Source organism: Pinus tabuliformis, chromosome 7, assembly GCF_031772625.1.
Source record: "Pinus tabuliformis cultivar Carrire ecotype Pingquan chromosome 7, CPIR1, whole genome shotgun sequence".
In the NCBI taxonomy this organism is placed as follows: Eukaryota; Viridiplantae; Streptophyta; class Pinopsida; order Pinales; family Pinaceae; genus Pinus; species Pinus tabuliformis.
In genome coordinates, this window is record NC_142293.1 from 1,889,560,856 (window position 1) to 1,889,567,641 (window position 6,786).

Here is a 6,786-nt window from a genome sequence, read left to right on the forward strand (position 1 = left end):
TTTTCTCTTTTCTCTTTTTTCAACCCATTGAACGCCTCATGGAGGTTTTCAATCAATGAGCCAACCTAAGGCGCCTCCGAGGAGGTTTTCACCTTAGATTTCTATTTTCCTCTTTTTTCATTTTTTTTTCTTTTTCTTTTTTCTCTTTTTTTGTTTTTGTTTTTTTCATTTTTCTACCCTACCCTACTTGAAAAAGAAAATCATTTTCAAGTATAAGAATACTTCCAATGGAGCCATGTGCACATCGAGATTAGAGAAAAAATGATGTGAAGGCTCGAAATGCATGCTTGGATAGGTATCCAGATCTCAGGGACCAAATGATCTGACTTTGAAAGTACAAAACATAGCTGAGGAAGAGAGTATTGCTGCAACTGATTTCCATATTACCTTAGAATTGGCGAAAAGCATGTCTCCTTGCATAATATGGATTCCAAACATTCATGAACTGAATTTAAATGACGCAACTAACTATTTATTTGGTTTTGGCTTCACTGACTTGTTCCTTAGTGTATTAATGGACAATCTCTTTAGATTTAGAGATGGTGAAAAAGATTCTATGAGACATATTCTTGTTATTGCTTTGACTCATATCCCCCAAAGAGTGGATCCAGCTCTAATAGCTCCAAATCGATTAGATAGATCGATCAATATTCGAATGCTTTTTATCCCACAACGACAAAGGGAATTTCCTATTCTTTTATGTAGCAAAGGATTATACTCGGGAAAATTTCCCGATGAATTTGGATCTATAACCATAGATTATGCTGTACGAGATCTAGCAGCACTGGCCGATGAAGCCTTAATACTTAGTATTACCCGAAATAAATCAGTTTCAGTTATAGACACTAATACAATTCGATCCGCTATTTATAAGCAAATTTTTCATTTACAATCTATGGATAATCAGGTTGGATCCAGTCAAAATGACGAAATAATTATCTACAAAGTAGGAAAGGCTTTTATACAAAATACGCTTAGAAGAAATTCTCCCATGAATCCTCTATCTACAAAAAAGGAATTATGGAAGAAAAGGTTTTGTTATTTGTCCGAATGGTATTTAGAACCTTCGATTGCCGAAACAACTATGAAGGAATTGACCATACTTCCCCATATTTTGGGTTGCTTAGCCGGATCAGCGGCTCGAGATTCTTGGTCTATATCAGAACGAAATAGAGAGAATTGGATTCCTTTCGATAAATTAGCTGAGCATGATCTTGATATAGCTTCTAGTCTTTTAGAAAGTATTCTGGTGGAGTTTCCATTTTCTAGGTTAGGAATATGTCGGGGTAAGTCCGATAAGGATCAGATCACATTTGCTCCTCAACTCAAAATGAGAGATAATCTAGATCTGATACGATTTATGAAAGAATATGAATTGAAGTTTACTCCCGGCGCAAAACAAAGGGATATGGATGAAGAATTAATAAAGAATGTAGTTTGGACTCCTAGGATCTGGCGTCTTAGTTTTCTTCGCAGTAATAGATTCGATCATATAAAAACACCCAATTCATTGGGATCTTCGTATCAGTTCGGATCGTTAAGAAAACGGCAGATGGACAGATCTCTATTTCCTATACAATATCCGAAGCAATATAAATACTCTAAGAAACCACTGTTCTTTATAGGAAGACGATTTCTTTGGGATTCCTTCCTATTTCAAGAGCAGCGCCCTGTTTTTTCACGCCGAGAATTTTTCGCAAATGAAGAACTGCTGAAAAGGCTTTATATTACTTATGGTGCAAGAAGATTAATAGCACAACCTGATTTTTTCCCTAAAAAAAGTATCCAAAGTTTTTTTCGTAGATATGATTCAAAATCCACGATCAATTCGGTTTTGGTCATGAATTGGTGGAAACCATTGTCTCTTAGACATAGACATATCGAGAATTTCAAACGCATTCAAGCGATTGGTATCCAATTGGAACGTATGCAGCCATATTTTCCTATATATTCATATAACCGTTGGTTGACCGAAAATTCGAGAGAAAGGATTGACCGCTTCCAATCGTTAATTCATCGCCAAAGATGGCTCGGAACCAATAGGTTATTATCTAATGAATCTTTTCTTTATAATACTCTATTCGAGAGTTATCAATATTTATCAAATCTGTTCCTATCTAACAGAATGTTATTGGATCAAATTACAAAGAAATTGTTGGAGAATAAATGGCTTTTTCCCAATGAAATTGAACACTCAATTCATACAACAGGATTAAGATTTGATATCAGCTGGGAGAATATGGAATGAAGTAAAAGAAAATTGACCGGGCAGTAGGGTCGTGGGAATCAATGAGAGGTTCTACATATGCTCCAATTTAAGATCCTATAAAGACTTGATAGATCTTTAATTTGAGGTTCCTCACTCCGAGATCTCGACCATGTAAGAGTAAGCATAGTCTAATAATATCTCATTAAGTTAACTAGACTATGCTTACTCCTTATTTCCTCGATTTGGGTTCTAGCATTCTTTTTTTTCCACACTATTTGAAGAGAGGAAAGGATAAGGATAGAGTCACAGGATCCGACATGGATATAGTTGGTGAGGTTCGGTCGTAACTCCCGTATATTGCAAGATCTTGATAGAGGTGGTATCTGGTCAATCTATGTATCGATCTTCTCAATCTGTGTCCTTAATGAAATATACCTCATAATACGAGGGTGTATTCGGAATGGACTCCTCATTAGGTAGAGAAGATCTGATCCTACCTGTGATCCACTGTCCTATTCCAACAGCGTTAACTTGTAGGTAATCGATCGTCGGAATACCTCGTATCAACAGAGAATCTATCTCAATCTATTGAGATACTCTACGAGATTTGCCATAATATTGCTCATTCAATAAGCATGAGCAATATTATGCCTTGAAGAGGACTCGAACCTCCACGCTCTTAAGCACGAGATTTTGAGTCTCGCGTGTCTACCATTTCACCATCAAGGCATCCCAAAAGGAAATTCTATTCCATTCATATATATATGAAAAATATCCTGATCTATGAATGAACATATGTTAGAGATAGCGTATTCGAGTATTGATATACGATTGGTCATATAGGTTCATCATAAAAAATTTTTTATCTGGAGGAGATTTCCTATAAAACAAGACGACTGAATGAACATCCTTTCTTTTTAAATTTCAATTCAATAGAAACCTAAAGAATTGAATATGGTACAAAATAAAAAATATTTTCAAAAACTTTAACTTTTTTCGGTAAAAGTGATGTCTTGGTCCGAGTGGAGGTAGGGGTAACAGTCCTTTTCTTTCTCTTTTCCACATGTCCATAGAAACATTTATAAAAAAGATAGATATCTATTCAATCTATTTTATTAGAGAGGTAATAATTTGTAAAATTAATCGCACTTCTTCCCTTCATAAGGGGTCCATTGATGAAAAGAGACTAGAAAAAGTAAAGTTCGGACCCAATTCCTACAGTTATGGATATAAGCACAATCCAAATTCCGTTATACATTTGTGTATATATGAGATCATTTACTATTTCTTGAAGCTAAATCTTTCCCCTGGATAGACCATATAGCCAGAAAGACCATAAACTAGAATGGAAGAAAAGCAAATGAAACTCTTTCAAACGATCTCAGGGTATAATTGAAAATGAAGTTTTCACTTTGTACATGTCAGATCATGAATTAGTAATTTATTTCAATCTCCGAAAGAGTAGAAAAAGTTTCTAACTTCCAAGTTTAGGAGATTTACATAATCTCATGAATAGGATCGAATATTCCTCCATAATCTATCTCCTTTTTCCTAAAGGAAGCCTTCCCAAGAGGACTTAGATCTATCTATGATTTATGCTTTTTTCTTTTTATTTTTTCTCTTTTGTTCCGATAAACATATTGTCCGATCTGAACGGGAATCAATTTCTAATTTATCAGAATATATAAATCCACTATATAGATAGGTAGATCTCGATCCTGTTTATGAGTTAACGAAAATGTGCAAAAGCTCTATTGGCTTCTGCCATTCTATGAGTCTCTTCCTTTTTGCGTATAGCATTGCCATTCCCTCTAGCAGCATCCATTAATTCGTGACTCAATTTGAAATTCATATTTCGACCCGGACGTTTTCGAGATGCCCCTAATAACCAACGAATGGCAAGTACTTTTCCTTGGGTTGATCTTATCTCAGTGGGAACTCGATAAGTCGATCCACCCACACGTCTTGCTTTTACTGTTACATTGGGAGTTACTCTACGTATTGCTTGGCGTAGAACAGATAGTGGATTTTTATCCGTCTTTTGTTGAATCTTTTTGATGGCTCGATAAAGAATTCGATAAGCCAATGATTTTTTTCCGTTTTTAAGAATACGGTTAACCACCATGTTAACTAATCGATTATGATAAATAGGATCGGATTTTGCAGTTTTTTTTTCTGCAGTACTTCGCCGTGACATGAGTGTGAAAAAGGTTCAAGAATCTATTTCATAAAGGCTGAAAATCATTTATTTTTGCTTTTTTACTCCATATTGTAGGGTGGATCTCTAAAGGTATGAAAGATCTCCCTCCAAACCGTACATACGACTTTCGTCGAATACGGCTTTCCACATTATTATATCTGCATAGATGAGATATATTATTTATGCATATAATTCTGTTTACTCACTCTCAATTGAGTATCCGTTCCCTTTCTTTCTTTTGCTATGATTGGAAATCCTGTATTTTACATATCTATACGATCAAGTCCTTAGGTTTACAAAATAGTGTATAAAAAAGTGTTTCAAATCATTGCTATTTGACTTGAACCCGTTCTAATAAGGTCAAGGTATTTTCGAATTTTCTGTTGAAACAATCAGGGAAAACTTCGAAAATGATTTCGATATTAAACCTTGGACATATAATAGTTCCAATGAAAAATAAGATCGTGTTTTTTTTTTCGCGGTAGCCTGCTCTAGTCCCCTTACAAAACGTTCGTTATTAGGTTAGCTATATACTTAACATGTTCCTAGCAATTCACATGGCATCATCATGAAATGATACAAGTATTAGATAAGTAAGAATATACAACGCACTAGAACGCCCTTGTTGACGATCTTTTACTTCGGCAGCATCTAGGGTTCCTCGAACAATGTGATATCTCACACCGGGTAAATCTTTAACCCTTCCTCCTCTTACTAATACTACAGAATGTTCTTGTAAATTATGGTCAATACCAGGTATATAAGCAGTGATTTCAAATCCAGAGGTTAATCGTACTCTGGCAACTTTACGTAAGGTAGAGTTTGGTTTTTTGGGGGTGATAGTGGAAAAGTTGACAGATAAGTTTTCTTCACTGTCACTCTACAAAACCGTACATGAGATTTGCACCTCATACGGCTTCTCGTTCAATTTTTTTTTGTTTCGAAGTAAGATAAATTGGATTATTCTCGTTGTTCGATAATATTAATATTCCCTTCCTTTATACATTATGTCTCAAAGAGTAACTGGAACCAATTAAGTCAAACACATTTTCGTATTCTAACCAAACACTAATGAATCCTATTTGTCCTTTTCGGTCAAAAATATTATGCAAAATATTCGGGATTCCCTCTTCCTTCTCTATTCCCATCCTATAAGTACAGTGCCTGAAGAAATACTCTTTTTGTATGATATGAATCGACATTATTACATGCTAATTCCTTCTTGATATCTCGATATATCATTCCTCCAAATCACAAATTGGATTCGAAATTGACGGGTTAATGTGAGCTTATCCATGTGGTTATACACTGTTCGAATTTGAACAGGAATCAATTTAATGAAAGATCCTGGCTTTCGTGCTTTTGTTGGGGTTGTCCAAGATCATTTCGATGACCTATGTTGAGGGAGATATATATCCATATCTATCTGAGATATGATCTGATCGACTGCGTAAGTCCACACGAATAGCAACCGATACCAGGGAGAGTATACGGAAAAGAAAGTGATTTTTGATCTGATATGATGAACTGATGAACGGCATCAGTCCTATATCTTGTTTCTGTGGACCGGTGGAAAAGTGAGGGCTCAGCGGGAAGAGGATTGTACCACGAGAGAGCGAAGGGGTCAACCTGTTCCGAATAGACAACATGGATTTTGGAAATGTAGTTGTACTCTTACATCGATCCAGATCAAGAAGTATTTCCATCCACGGGGGTAAATATTTGCTCGCTAGACGAGAGGATAGCAGTGCTAGTTACAAATTCTGTTCCGGTAGGATTTCACTTTATTTCTATAAAGTAGTTAACGGTTGCATAGGGTCTTCTCCTTGGTGCAAGAAGAACAATTTGATCCGTATCATCTCTGTATAATCTTGACTCGATCTTGTTCTCCTTGTTCTTCCAAACAATATTGAGTTCTTTCCGTACGCACTAGTGCTAGATCGGATCAAACATGCTGATTCAAGTTCATGTAAAACTTGCTTGATCAAGATAGGTAAAATATTACTGATTTTACGGGACCATATGTTATGATTCGAATCAGTAGGAAATACTACTTTCGACAGGATTCACTCAGAATAGGCTCCAATTTTTTTTCGTAGTAGTGTGAAAAGAAGGAAGGTCTGGCTTCAAGTTGTTCGAGATAAAATAGTGGGATAGTTGTGTTGAGTCTCTCGACCCTTTGGTAAGTTATTATTCATAAGTCAGTTCTCCTTCCAGATGAGAGTAGGGAAGGGATATAACTCAGCGGTAGAGTGTCACCTTGACATGGTGGAAGTCATCAGTTCGAGCCTGATTATCCCTAAACCTAATGTAAGCAATCCATATTTTTTGGTCAAAGGTATAGTAGTACTTACATTATCGATCCTCATATATCGCT

General features: G+C 35.9%; 1 non-coding gene across 1 annotated transcript; it reads right to left on the reverse strand.

The window, feature by feature from the left end:
- Positions 1-2,857: 2,857 nt before the first annotated feature.
- TRNAL-CAA (transfer RNA leucine (anticodon CAA)) lies at positions 2,858-2,938 on the reverse strand. Its single transcript has one exon. It is a non-coding gene; the product is annotated as a tRNA-Leu (tRNA).
- Positions 2,939-6,786: the final 3,848 nt, after the last annotated feature.